The 15,520-nt window shown below is 37.8% G+C and overlaps 1 long non-coding RNA gene across 2 annotated transcripts in view; it reads left to right on the plus strand.

Moving 5' to 3' along the window:
• LOC118152967 (uncharacterized) overlaps positions 1 to 15,176 on the plus strand; it is a 197,848-nt gene extending 182,672 nt beyond the window's left edge. For both annotated transcript variants that reach the window (XR_008480811.2, XR_004742054.3), the window contains exon 3: positions 9,589 to 15,176. This is a non-coding gene — a long non-coding RNA (uncharacterized LOC118152967). The remainder of the gene's footprint in view (positions 1 to 9,588) is intronic.
• Positions 15,177 to 15,520: the final 344 nt, after the last annotated feature.

Here is a 15,520-nt window from a genome sequence, read left to right on the forward strand (position 1 = left end):
TATCCTGATTAGGGACATTTAGTTTGAGATTTCATGATTCCTCCTATTTATATACTTTTCCATGGACTTGACTGTTTACAAGCAAGGGGCAAGAAAAGTCTTTGTAACCAATGATTGTAATTTTATTTCACAGATGAAATCTCCCAGATGTTTGCTCTGTTTTCCACTATCCTGAGAGAGGCTTTAGACGTATCTGCTTGCAGAATTAATATGCTACACCCCATTTTCCTTTCCTTGGAGGATTTGTTCTTTTGAGAGGTTTTATTTTTAATTGCTTTTCCTTTATATTGTTAATGTTGGTGATTTGAGATGGACACAACATCTGTCTTGGGGCACAGTGCTCCATAACGTTTGTCACAATAGCAGAAGTACTGCTAGACAAAACTAAAAGCAAAAAGGCAAGGCTCTGCACTCTAATCAGGGGGGAAAATGAGTCATCCCTCCTAGTACTCTTTAAAGAAACCAGGTGGTTTTATCATAAATATTCTACTGAAACATATGTAAGTCATTATGCATCACAAAGGAGACAGGCAAACACAATCAAAGTTAAAATCTTGCACTGGTATCCATCAAGAGAAGTAAGGACAGAAGATGGGGGTGGGATCAGGTATTCTCAAAGTCCAGAGGAAGCTAATTCACTGAACTGCAGCATCAGACACCTTGTCCCCACAACTCACTGCAGCATAATCAAGAGCAAACTTAAGCCAACCTCAGTCAGAGCAACTTCTGCAGCATCTGAGTTCACAACTGCATGCTCAATGTGTCCTCATAGTCCTCAGAAGGATGGTTCTAGGAGCAATGGTGACTCCTTCTCAAGCTTTGCTTGGGGCCTCAGAATTTACACCAATGCCAACAGAAGTTTAGAATTACTCTCATTCAGCCAGAGATAAGGGAAATTATAAAAAATGAAGGGAAATGTTGCACAGGGTCGAACAGAAATTAAAAACCGGAGAATGATTTCTTACAAACCACATATGTTGTTCTCCTCCCTTAAAGTAGGTGAACAGTGCACTGTAATACTATGCCCTCTCATCTCTCTTTCATAAAGGGAAAGACAGAAAACTGATCATCCTTTGAGAAATGAATAAACTTGTCTGATACACCCTCAAGGGCCCTAATAAGAGCTGGAGAATAGTCAGGCTCTACATAAAGGCAGCAAATTCCTCAGCAGGTTTCTTACAAACAGCCTGCTAGCTGCTGACATTTGACATACTATCTTTGCTTTTCTACAAGAAAGAAGAATATTCTCTTTATTCATCCATAGCCAAGAAATGAATGACAGGGACCAAAAGAGCCTTGCAAGTCATTCAAATTAAATTGAAAGCTCAAAGCCGTTAGCAAAGACAACAGTAAAATGGGGTCTCAGAAGTCCCAGATTTTTATTTCACTTGTTTTTCATGCATGCCTTCCTTTTTTACCTGTGCCTCTACTTCTGACTCCTAAATCCCTCTTTTTTTTTTTTTTTTTTTTGGCTCTGCTCTTCTATGTTAGGTAAGATGCTAACAGGATAGTACAAAGAAATGAGACGACACTGTATTGCCTAAAGAGTTAAGATGAACTTTATAGGCATGTAGGGCACAAAGTTAAAGTGAATTTGATAGATGGAAAAGAAATGGACATTCCAGTCAGAAGTGAAAGAAGAGCATGAGGCACACACCAAATAGTTTTTACTGGGAACAGCAGGAACCTGTGCCTGTGGCAGAGGTTGGGAGATGGTGAAAAAGGAGGGGTTGTGGGTGGACTAGAGCAGGTGCCGGGAGCCTTGGTAGAGATAATAACTTTGTTTTCATGTCAATGCGCTCCTGCTCTGTAAATTCTTTCCTCCTCCACATGACTACAATATAATCCCATTCCTTAGTCCCAGTTGAGAGGTCCAGTAATTTTATCCTGCTCTGAGATGGACTGAGTTCTTATGCTAATCGGGATGAACTTTTGGATGGGGTCGAAGTTTTGGATGGGGATGAAGGAGAAATAAATAATCTTCTTTTGGTTCCTGGACTATGAAATACAAAATTTATATATCATCAAGAGATCTTTGCAAACAACAGAATAGTTCCATTAACCCCCCAAAAAGTATGTATTATTAGGATACAGAGAGCATAATAGAATCATAAGCATATATGAACAAACTTAGGGAAACAGAACCTGACTCTTTGAATTTAGTATCAAGGTCTCAGGAATGGGACCATCTCCTTAGAGGGCTGCGATAGAAATGCTCAGATCTAATCATTTTCCTTTTTCATTTGTCTTCTCTTGAGATGCAAAGTTCCACATGGAAATTGTGATTGACCTAGTGTAAATCACATATCAACCTCTTTGAGGTGGGATGAGGGTTGAGGAGGGAGGGATAGTCCTATGACTGCCATTCCAGCAAAACCAGTGGTAACGGGAGAAGGTCGGACATGCACCCAAAAGAAGGGATACCCAGAAGACCAAAACAAGATGGGTCTATTATAATTTGGGACATGAGGTTCGTGTTTTCTATCATGATAACAAAAACCGTGGTGGGGTGCAGTGGCTCAGGCCTGTAATCCCAGCAGTTTGAGAGGCCGAGGCCGGGTGGAGGGGATTGCTTGAGACCAGCCTGGGCAACATGGTGAAACCCCATCTCTACAAAAAGTACAAACATTAGCCAGACATGGTGGGTTGTGCCTGTAGTCTCAGTTACTCAGGAGGCTGAGGCAGGAGGATTACTTGAACCCAGGAGGTGGAGGTTTCAGTGAACTGAGATAGCACCACTGTACTCCAGCCTGGGTGATAGAGTGAGATCCTGCTTCAAGAAAAAAAAAAAATGTGCAGAAGAAAAAGGAAGATAGGAGGAGGTAGGAAGGAAGGAAGGGAGAAAAAATAAGTAATTAGAAATGTCAGCAATCTGAGATGTCAGGTTTACAACCCAAGGAACTCAACAAACACACCATAAAAAATCAATAGCAAGTTCCTATTGAGTAACTTCTATGTGCTAGACACTATTATAAGTGTTTTGCAGATATAAATCTTATTTAATATTCTCAACAATCTAGTGAGGCATGTCAGGAGTTCCCAATCCTTTTTAAACTTTAGAATTATCTGAGGGGCTTTTTAATAATGGCAAATAAAGGGGTAAGCTCCAAGAATCACTGTTGTTTAAAAGCTCTTTATTTGATTCCAAATGTGAAATGGGTTAATAATCAATGAAGTAGGCATGATCAACACCTCCAGTTTTCAAGATAAAAAGCTCACAGAGGTTAATTAGCTCAATAACTACATGACAAAGTCAGTCTGGCTCTAAAATTTGTGTTTATAAACCATGTGGTGGCAAAAGCATTCTCTGGCTTAAACATACCTGGATTCAAAGCCTTATCTCCATTCAACAGGTATTTGGTCTTGAGCAAATGATTTAACCTCTTTAGTTCTCAGTTTACTCAGCTATAAAGTGGGACTAATAGTAACTACCTCACTGTGCTTATGTGAGGATTAGAGAAAATAAAATGCATGTAAAAAGGAAGGTGCTTAGTAAATGGCAGTTACTATTGCTTATACTGAGATGTCAGTATTATTAACAAGCTCTCAGGTGGACGGAGAAAACCTCCCTGTTGCCAGGATTTATTTCCTCCCTGTTGTGAGCTGCTACATTTTTCACTGCACATGAACCCTGAATTAGCAGAATATAATATTACAAATCAGGTCTACTTATTCTAACCTGAGACCTTAAGCTCTTTTCATTTCTAATATATATGTATTAAGTTGAAATCATTATTTTCAGAGCAGGGTTTTAGGCAAAGTCTGAGACTTTAAATGAAATCTGCAACTCATCCTACGGAAAGTGTTTTCCAAAAAAACGTTATATTACACGTGTACTACGTTACCCACTGAAGTGATTGGCATTTACTTGTTTTCATTGGTTTCAGTCTGACCTCTCCTAAAACTTCTCTTTTTTGTTTCCATTACTTTATTTGTGAGATAATGTGGTCTTAGGTTAGACCTGGAGCCAAGAAATGCCATAATTCTAATGCCATAGTCTAATCCCAGCTTGACTCTCACTGGGGTCCTTGAAAATGAACAATTAATAATTCTAAGCTTTTCACCTTAGAGTAAATCAAATTATATAGTAAACCTGGTAACATTTTGAGAAATAAGGCATTAACATATGAAGATTACAAATGAATAAAATGTTTATATTTACTTTGAGCATCATATTTCCAAAATAGCAACGTCTTAAAAAAGCAACTATTCTGAAATAATTTTCTAGTCTTCCTGTCAATAAAAGAAGCTTAAGAGAAGTCTTTGCTCAGTATGAAAAAATTCTGCTCCAGGTGTGTATGGGAATAGAGATGTGCAATATATGTGGCTTACCATACACAATGAGAGCAGTGGTAAGCTAGAGCAGGGTATACAACAATGTCCAACACTAGTCTCAATTTAACTAAAGTGCTGGTTCATTAAGTAGTCTGAGTGTTTTTAATTATGGTGTCTTACATAGTTTCAGTAAAGTTTGGGAAAAATTGAGTAGAGAAAATGATGACTTTGAAAAATTGAATAGTGAATTATTGACTTTGGAGGCATTATAAAAACGTAACCATAAACGTTACTATTCCAATATCACATTCCTGAAGTTGTCAGATTCATAGACATTACTGTTCACGTGGAAGATAAGGATGAAAAGTGAAAAAAAGTAGCCATCAATGTATCTCAAATATGCCAAAATTAAAGTGCATTACCTCAATTCAAGATGACACTGTCAGTGATTAAAAACAGTATTTGAGGAACCCATTAAAATTAATTCCTTATGTCATTTTTTTTTTTTTTTAAATTGAGACAGAGTCTCACTCTGTCGCCCAGGCTGGAGTGCAGTGGTGTGATCTTGGCTCACTGCAGCCTCCACCTCCCAGGTTCAAGCAGTTCTCTGCCTCAGCCTCCCGAGTAGTTGTGATTACAGGAGCCCACCACCACACCTGGCTAATTTTTGTATTTTCAGTAGAGACAGGGTTTCACTATATTAGCTAGATTGGTCTTGAACTCCTGACCTTGTGATCTGCCCATCTCGGCTTCCCAAAGTGCTGGGATTACAGGTATGAGCCACCGCGCCTGGCCATCATTCTTAATATTTAGTGTATTATGTTCAATTTTCAGTAGAGCGAGAGAATATAAATATTTTCACCTAATACATTTATGCTTTATAAAATGAAGTAGCATGAAATATCATTAATATTATTTCTTTACTAAAGTGATTACATTAATAAATGTACCAAATTATTTTTTGCTTTCATTTGTTAAAGGGAAATTACATGTTATTTTAAAAAATTTAAGTGTTAAGCTGTCCCTTCCATCTTTCCTCCTTTCCCCATAATGCAACTTAAATTGCTTCAAGGACATGATCTAATTTTGTCAAGTTATGGTTTGCTGATACAGGAGACAATAATTGAAAGATAGATTAAATTTCACTCTATAATCTTCAGGACGTTTTAAAAATAGAAATTCTTTTGGAAAGTAGTAGTCTTGTGTTTACTGAACCTCAAACTTTCAGAAATCTTTGATCTCTTATTCACTCTCATAAATCTCTCAGCAACAAATCATATTTCAGTAACATAAAAAAAAAACAGGATCACAACTTTCCCTTTTACTGTACAAAGAATTTGCTCTCTGCTAGACCTTTTTAAAAGAGTATCTCAACTGAAAACCACAATATGAGTATCTTCCTAGAGTTATTTGTTGCAATGTTTTCATCTTTGAGACAAGTGAAATAGGAAATAAGACAAAAAATTTAAAAAGGAAAAGGAAAAAAATTTAAGATGATTTCCTGGGAGTTTCATTTTCTAAACTTAATTCATACTTGAAAATAATTTCCTGTTCATCTTCTTTGTGATTTTCTGAGACTGTATGAAAGATTAACTAATTCTTTTCATTTTTTTTCCTCCAATGAATCAGAATTTTCCTTTGCAGAGCTGATTAAATACATTTGAAGACTACTGCAATATTTTTCTGATAATCTCAGAGAAAAGCCTAACAAAACCAAAAATCTTGTAAGCTATATTATACAATAATAAAAATAATTCAATATATGTGTTTTACTGAAAAATAATTTCTATTACTTTTGTTTCTTCCCCACCCAATGCCCTTTGAGCAACTCTGCTCCTTTCCTCCCTCTCAAAAAGAGCAAGTCATCACATAATCCCCTAATGCCCACTGTAGCAGCTTCTGGAAACACTGGCGGCACCCGCGGAGCAAATCCGGCACTCCTGAGCGAGGACCACAGGGCAAGGACTGTTTTCAATATGGGTGTTCATTAGTCTTTTTACTTTTGAGTCAAATAGATATATGAAACTAAATTATGATTTACATATGAAACAGGAACTTTTAAAATGTTTTTCTTTCCTTTTTAATTTGGTTACCTTTATCAGTGGTTAATAAATAATACTGAACTACATACTTGCATCATTTGAGAAAATTCCACTTATGACTTTTTTGAGGAATTTACCATCATCAGTTAAGAATTTTATTTATACTTTTATGGTTAAAAACAACTAAAAGTGTTAGTTATTCCGATAATAAATTGAAATCAGTTGGAATCAACTGCTTGTTTTGTGAAGAAAATTATTCTTCAAAAGACATTTCATGTCTGTGTTATATTGAAATAACAGCAAGGTGTTATTCTGTTCATAGTTGAACATAATTTGCTATTCATCCTCTTTGTGATTTTTTTAGGTATATTGTTTTAAAATGTTAGATTCATAAATTAATTAAATATTGAATTCTCAGATTGTCTCACAAGTGTAGAAGTCCAAAAAAATCCCTAAAATAGAAATCAATTTACACATTTTGAAAGTGGTATTGTTCTAGTTCACCATTTAAAAGATGCTGTGTGTCATTATTTGTATCTTACAATCACCATTTTTATAATTTATCAGTGTCAGTATGCCCATTCCACAAAAAAAAAATCACACAAAAGGTATATTTCTTAAGCCAGTGTATATTTGGTCCTATTTTTTTTAATAAGAGGAAGTGCATAGATTTTGCATGAATATACATGGGACAAATGAAACAGCTCTGTGATGAAGCAAATTACTTGCATATGTGGTTTTCTCTTTATAGCCAAGTGGCTTACTCAGTCAAACATGTGAGCTGAACCTGACTTCTGCTCTAGAAATTATCTCAACCTCTGCTGTGCTACTCACTATACCTGCCAACTCTGCTAGGACAACTTCACTCTGTGCACTTAACTGCATCAGATACTGTGCTAGGCTGTGTTGTAGACACTGCAGGTGCCAAGATAAGACATACCCAGAGGGCTCACAGGGCATCAGGCACAAGTAGTTACAAAATAAAACATAATTTATAAAGTTCATGGGGATTCAAAGACTACAGAGATTCTGCACCAATTTAAGGGGGAAAGAGGTAATAAAAATTTCTTGGAGGACTCTTTCAATAATACAAAGGATTTCAAGTGGTGAAGACAGTGGAGAAGTTGAGAGGCCAGAAAATCCAGAAAAAGGAGGTAGGGAGGAAGACCTTAGTGGTGGGCTGGGGATAAGCAATAGGGTTAGTAATGTGTTCTACCTTCATTTCTCAAGCAAGACTTGAGTCAATTTAACCATATGCACGATTGCCTTGCCGTGCTAAGAAGCACTTGTTAACAATTAAAAATGAAAATCTCTTTCCTATGACTGGATACAGCTCCTTAACTCAGTTTAATGAAGCATTCAGTGTCAATATAATTTGATGATATTACTTGGTTTTTATTGCTTTATATATTCAAAAACTGAACATTTTCTTTCTATATATGCAATAAACTAATTGGGGAAATAATATTCCAACAGGCCATTTTGGTTTATTCAAGAAATGAACATGAGTGGTATCTGTACTTCACCAAATAACTTGTTGATTCAGAGTGATACCTTTCCGGAAACTTCGTAGACCCCAAATTCCAATTTCTCATCATTTTCATTTTTCTACTAGTATTTTTGATGTTATTAGGAATCAAAAATAATCCATAGGAATGGTATTTCATTGATTCCTCTGGTGAAATGTGTTGAGGTTATATCTGAACCTATGTCTATTTTGTTTACTCAAGAGAAGGAGTAAATGTTATCATATCTTTTGATTTGATATTTTCTACAGTTTTATACCATCATATTGCCACTATTACTTATGAAAAAACAGTGATCATCCAGGTAAAATAATTTACCCTCAAGCTAGCAAATGGCATGGCCATTATTTAAATACAGGCCTATTAAATTTCAAGATATGGATTATTTCCACTTCATTACAAAGTCTTTCTGAAAGAAAAAAATGTACGAGACCTCACATGCCAAATTTCAGTGTTTTGTTTAGATATAAACAAAAAGGGTTTTTTGGAATTCATTTATCATTGGTATTTTGTTTATCCTTTTAGAATGGAAATAGTAAAATTTTAAGGTCTTAAACAGGCATCGCCTATTTCATAAACAAAAGAAATCAGTTAACAGACATTCAATTCACTCAGATCATATTTATCCTGAAATTGGTAAGGCACTAAATATTTCACATCAACAGGGATAAAAGCTCAGTAGTGTGTGGGATTGAAGCATTTAATATATTTTTTCCAAATCTGAAATTCATTTTACCAAGAAATTTTTCCCTTAATTTAAAACCATGCATTGTGTAAAAGATAATAGATAAATTTAATTCAAATATTTCCAATTCATTTATACTCAGGCTCATAATTTTTTTTTTTTTTTTGGTAGGGCAGTCCTGAATAAAAGTATCTCAAGGACTGAGCAAAGCATTTGGATATTTTAAACACATGCAGTGTTTAATAGAGTGGGGTGTAAACTTCTTCAATATTAAGAACTTAGGGTTAATTTAAAACCCAGGAACTAGAGAACACATGTCACACAGAAGTAAGGAACAAGGGGAGGAAGAAAAACTGGAGTGAAAGGATAGAGAAAGGAAAAGGGAGGGGAAAAGGATAAAAGAAAGAAAAGCAACAAAAAGAGAGCTAGAAGATAATTATGTCTCTGATGTTTTCATATGACTCTGTAATTTTAAATACTCTTTTATATGCATTACTTCTATTTCCTCTACTTTTCAGGTATGCTACCTCATATTTCTTAGCAACTTTGAATGCAGTGTCACAATTTCCATTTTATAGCTACATGAAGAGATGAAAATTGTTTATGTGGGAGTTGAAAAATAGCTCCCTTAAAATCTTTCTGAAAAGATATGGGGTGTAAATGGTAGTGCAGCTGTGATTTTAATTGAATCTTCTTAAGCAAGAGCAGAGCTGTACCTTTTGCACAGTGGTTCCCGACTTGAGTGTGCCTCAGACTAACCTGGAGGCCTTGTTAAGACAGATTGCCAAGCCCCATCCCCAGAGGTTCTGACTCAGGAGATCCAGAAGGAGGCCCAAGAGTTTGTACCTCTCTCAAGTCTACAGGTGAGACTGATGCTGCTGCTTAAGAGACCGCCTTTCAGAACTGCCAATTTTGCCAACCTTCTGGAGGTTCAGTCTCTGTGTAGGGGTGAACCACTGGGATGCGATGTGAGTCACTACTGTTTGCATCATATGTGAGCTAAGACTAGAAATATAAGCTTACATTTAAAATAAAATCTGATTTTTTTCTTCATTTTTAGACTTTACACCAGGAAGAGTTCCTTTTAAAATTGGCCTGGGAGGCAGAGGCCACAACATACACAGTTCAACGACCGAAGTACACCACCCACCTCCCATTCCCTGCTCTACAGGACCATCTGACGTCCACAGTGACCCAAGTAGTGGCATTCCAAGGACTCAGATGACCACCTTCCTCACCCTTCAATAGGGCTGCCCAAAATTCTTTGAAGTGACACTTATTGCTACACATTAGGGCATTTTTACCTCACATTTCCCTTCGCCAAGAGCAAAAGCTTATGGAATGATTGGCTTTTCAATCTAAAGAGTGGGAGAGCCTGGGGGGTTGAAGAGAGTCTGTTTGACGGGAGGAGAATGCCAGTCCAGAGGTGGGGCTTGGGGCAGGAGGGAGTGGGTAGCCAGAGTAATAGGGGCTATGAGGTTTGGAAGATGTGGGAGAGGCACTCTGCAAAGACAGAGGGGAGAGGCACAGAGACAAGGACAAAGGTGGTTTGCTTGCTCCGACAGCTGAATTCACCCAGACAGGCTTCTGGGTTCACAGTGCCACCCTGCCCCACAAGCCATAGAGGGGAACTGGTTGATGGATCAACCTTGAGTGAGTCAGATTCATTTTTTTCAGAGCAAAAGAAAACACTGAAAAAAAAGAGCTTAGCTAATGTTTCCAGGGCAGCTTCAGAAACGTATAACGTATAGGAAACGAGAGTATTGATCATATCAGACCCTCCAAAATACTAAAAGTATTTGAGTAAACACCATGATAAGACTTTGGGCTGTAGGACCGTGTCTCTGAGTTTGGGGCCTGTTCAAGAAGTCCTTGCAAGAAAGGAGAGTCAGTTTTACCTTTAGAAAACCTCCTGTCCTACTTTGTTAGTTTTTAACTTTAACAGACAAAAGTTCAAGTTCTTCATCCCAAGTCAAGGTGATGTGAGGAAACTATGACTGTGAATCTCACTGTCATTTATTTTTCTTCAGTATGTCTCAGTGATAAAAATATTTGGATGAATGACAGAAAGCATCCTGAACTGTGCACCTGCAAAAGATATTTCACACATTCCTTTTTGGACATTTTGTTATTTTCCTCTAAGCCGAAAGCCTTTCCATCTTGTGCAGGAAAGATCATTAAGCATTTCAAAAGTATAAACATTTCATGTTCAAAACTTTTGGTACTTCAATTGTCATATTGTTATTGCACTATATAAATCTAAAATAAAATGAACTTCTCTGTCCAGTACCTATCAGCTGCAATTTAAGGGAAGTGCCTTTATATTTATACCCTATGGGCCCAATCAGGTAGATAAGAGAATTATTCTTTATTTTTTATTTTTTTGTAGTTTGTTTGTAGAAAGTGATTTATTTAAAGAGAGAGAGAAACAGGAGAAGGAGAGAGAAGAAACAGCTAACTCTCACACTGAGTAAGATAATCTAGAAAGATGGAATCCAGGAGAGGAAAGCAGCTTCCACACTGAATGGAAGGGAATAGAGAGAGATGGAGTTTAGGAGGGGGAGACAGGCTTCCACGAGAGAGTGTGGAAGAGGACTCCAGAGGGGAAATTCAGGAGAGAGAAAGATGGCTTCCATGAAGGGAGTGTTTGTGAAAGGGAATTCAAACATGGAGTCCCGAGAATTATTCTTTATCTTGTGTAATGTCCCCAGATTTCCCAGGTCACAAATCACAGACAGGCAATGTGGTAGCATTCTTCTGGGTACTCAACAGATAACTCCTCAAAGTACTTTTGTCAATGTAAATTTGTGATCAGTGTGAATCCTAAAATGTTAGTATTAATAGTATAGTTATATGTTTGCATTATGAATCATTTTTGTAAGTAACATGTCATTATATTATCGCAAAAATTCTGTCAAGTTCAAGGATGCCATCTCTCTCCACTCTTATTCAATATAGTATTGGAAGTTTTAACCAGAGCAATCAGGCAAGGAAAAGAAATAAAGGGTATTCAATTAGGAAAGGAGGAAGTCAAAGTCTCTCTATTTGCAGACAACATGATTGTATATCTAGAAGACCCCATCATCTCAGCCCAAAATCTTTTTAAGCTGATAAGCAACTTCAGCAGTCTCAGAATAGAAAATCAATGTGCAGAAATCACAAGCATTTCTATGCACCAATAACAGACTTAAAGAGAGCCAAATCAAGAGTGAACTCCCATTCACAATGGCTACAAGAAGAATTAAACACCTAAGAATACAACTAACAAAGAAGGTAATGGACCTCTTCAAGTAAAACTATAAACCACTGCTCACAGAAATAAGAGAAGACCGAAACAGATGGAAAAACATTCCATGCTCATGGTCAGGAATAATCAATACTCTGAAAATGGCCATACTACCCAATGTAATTTATAGATTTAACACTATCCCATCAAACTACCAATGACCTTCACAGAACTGGAAAAAACCACTTTAAACTTCATATGGAATGAAAAAAGAGCCCACATATCCAAGAAAATCCTAAGCAAAAAGAACAAAGCTGGAAGCATCACGCTGCTGGACTTCAAGCTATATTACAAGGCAACAGTAATCAAGACAGCATGGTACTGTTATCAAAACAGAGATATAGACCAATGGAATAGAACAGAGGCCTCTGGAGCAAAATCACACATCTACAACTATCTGTTCTTTGACAAATTGGACAAAAACAAGCAATGGGGAAAGGATCCCCTGTTTAATAAATGGTGTTGGGAAAATTGGCTAGCAATGTGCAGAAAGCAGAAACTGGACCCCTTCCTGACACCTTACACTAAAATTCACTCCAGAGGGATTAAGGACTTAAACATAAGACCTAACACCATAAAAACCCTAGAAGAAAACCTAGGCAAAACCATTCAGAACATAGGTATAGGCAAGGACTTCATGACTGAATCACCAAAAGCAATGGCAACAAAAGCCAAAATAGACAAATGGGATCTAATTTAACTTCAGAGCTTCTGTACAGCAAAAGAAACAATCATTTAAAGTGAACCAACAACCAACAGAATGGGAAAATATTTTTTCAATCTACCCATCTGACAAAGGGCTAATATCCAGAATCTACAAAGAACTGAAACAGATTTACCAAAAAAAAAAAAAAAAACTAATCCAAAAGTGGGAGAAGGGTATGAACAGACACTTTTCAAAAGAAGACATATATGAAGCCAACAAACATATGAAAAAATGCTCATCATCACTGGTCATTAGAGTAATGCAAACCAAAACCACATTGAGATACAAACTCATGCCAGTTAGAATGGCAATCATTAAAAAATCTGGAGACAACAGATGCTGGAGAGGATGTGGAGAAACAGGAACACTTTTACACTGTTGGTGAAAGTGTAAATTAGTTCAACCATTGTGGAAGACAGTGTGGCGATCCCTCAAGGCTTTAGAAACAGAAATTCCATTTGCCCCAGCAATCCCATTACTAAGTATATACCCAAAGGACTATAAAGCGTTCTATTATAAAGACACATGCACACATATGTTCATTGCAGCACTCTTTACAATAGCAAAGACCTGGAACCAACCCAAATGCCCATCAGTGATAGCCTGGACAAAGAAAATGTGACACATATACACCATGGAATACTGTGTAGCCATAAAAAACAATAAGTTTGTGTCCTTTGTAGGGACATGGCTGAATCTGGAAACCATCATTCTCAGCAAACTGACACAAGAACAAAAAATCAAACACTGCATGTTCTGACTCACAGGCGGGTGTTGAACAATGAGAACACTTGGACACAAGGAGGAGAGCATCACACACTGGGGTTCGTTTTGGGGGGCTATGGAAGGAATAGTGGGAGGGTAAATGGGGGACGGATAACATGGAGAGAAATTCAGGTATAGGTGATGGGGGGATGGTGGCAGCCATCCACTTTGCCATAAATGCACCTATGCAACAGTCTTGCATGATCTGTACATGTACCCCAGAATCTAAAGTACAATAAAAAAAATATTCTATCAGGTTATCCCATGTTGTGGGTCAAAGAACTAAGGTTCAGGAACATGAAAGGACTTGCTGCAATTAACTGGTCAGGATGTGATGGTGGGAGATTTGGAGAGGCTCCAGGGTCCAAGGTTGAGCCTTTGTGCTATTCTACATCACTTGGCTTCTAGCAGAGCACAGCTTTTAGATGTTTAGTTCTTCAGCCACAGGATGGAGAGGAGGGAAGGTCAGAAGAACAGAGTGGGTCCTGTTGCATAGCACTGATTTTCAGAATCTTCTCCCACCATTTCATCTTCCTCCTGATTCTTTTCCTGACCAAGCCTTAATTGACCAGCTTGTCTACTAGTTAAGGACCAATTCCTTCTGGCCCAGTGCTACAAGGACATTAGCAATTCCCCTCTTTCATGAAGCTGATGGTGAGTCATGCCAATTCCTCCCCCAGGCAGAACTAGGTCTGGGCACTCTTTCTGAGGTCTGCATTGAATGTGGGGACCTGTGATGCAGTGTTTGCAGCTCCCACTGGGGAGACATAGAGTGATTTATCAGTGACAGTCAAAAAAGCCAGTTCTGCTTCTTTCTGGAGACAGATTCAGGGGTCTAGATGTTGCTATCAATCATTCATAAAAGGTTCTATGTTCTAAATAGCAATGTTTACATATTTAAGAACAGGTCCAGCCTCATAAAAAGTGGGTTATGGGCTGTCATGGCAACATATTGTCTCTTTCACCATATTGTGGCCAAGAGGAAGGAATAAGCTCTCATTGCCACTTGCATCTCCGACCCTCCAACATGCCAGGATGCAGCAGTCAATGGAGTGTGCTGGCAGCAAGGTAGATGGGAGAGGGCCAGGACTATGCCATCGAGATACCACCACAAAACAAAAGGGCAATTTCCCCATATTTAGGCTACATATTTGTGTTGACTATCAAGCAAAGACCTTTGTCTTTAAACAGAACATTTTGTCTCTTTCATATTTGATAAATAAAAGCCTTAGATTGAAATTCTTTCTGTTTTTACTGTTTCCTTTAAGTTTTACCACATGACGTTTTGGATAGACTGGATGAAATAATAGCTTATTCCCCTCCCTACTCTGGTGCCCACCCTGCCCCCCACCTTATTCACTTCCCAGTTCTCTGAACCTGTCTAATGTTACTGTTCAGGGAAGATGGAACTAACCTAATACTATCTGAGGAACACCTGCCTGCATCATCACTATTCTCTGAGTTAGAAGCCGTGTGCCTTTTTTAGTAACAAGAGGAGGGAGAAATGATTGTGAAACACACTACTCAAAAAGGACAGTTTGGGCTCATGACAGGAAAGCAGTCTGCAGCAAACAACAAGACAACTGCAGCAAACAGTAACAAGACAAGAACGAATTTCTAAGACTGTGGTGTCTGGAAAGTAAACTAAATGCCATTTGAGAGTAGAACCAAGACACTCATCTTTTAATCTCCCTCTGTGTTTACACAGCTCCACAGCTATGAAAATTATTCAATAATATTTGTATTTGCTTCTCTATTCTTTTTTTTTTTCTCTCTAGCTGATGACAAACTGGCTTCCCTCACCAATGCCAGTGCAAGTGAAATATTAAAACCACCACCAACCTGGGGCTAAAATAGCAAGTGGACTCTGTTGCTCTGGGTGTAATCCCAACACTGCCCTAGTTTGGCGGTGATGCCTTGGTAGTCGATCAGTATTTGCCAAGGGAATAAAATAGGATGCTAATGTAATTTTCAGGCCACACATACATTAGAATCAATTCCAAGCATGTGCAGGTCGTCATTTCTACTGGGTGTCTTTGCTGGGTGAGGACAGTGAGGAAATTTTAGGTTTATTAGAGGGAATCCAATCCTCAGCTGGCCAAATAATGGCAAGACTGCTTTGGGAAATGTAAAAGTAAGAGGCAGTCCAGGAGACAGACTCCTAGAAAACCAGGAAATGTCTTGAAATAAACATCTTGAATTTTCCTATGGGTGAGACTTCTGAAATTTCTGAAA

This window comes from Callithrix jacchus, chromosome 4 (genome assembly GCF_049354715.1).
Source record: "Callithrix jacchus isolate 240 chromosome 4, calJac240_pri, whole genome shotgun sequence".
NCBI lineage: Eukaryota > Metazoa > Chordata > Mammalia > Primates > Cebidae > Callithrix > Callithrix jacchus.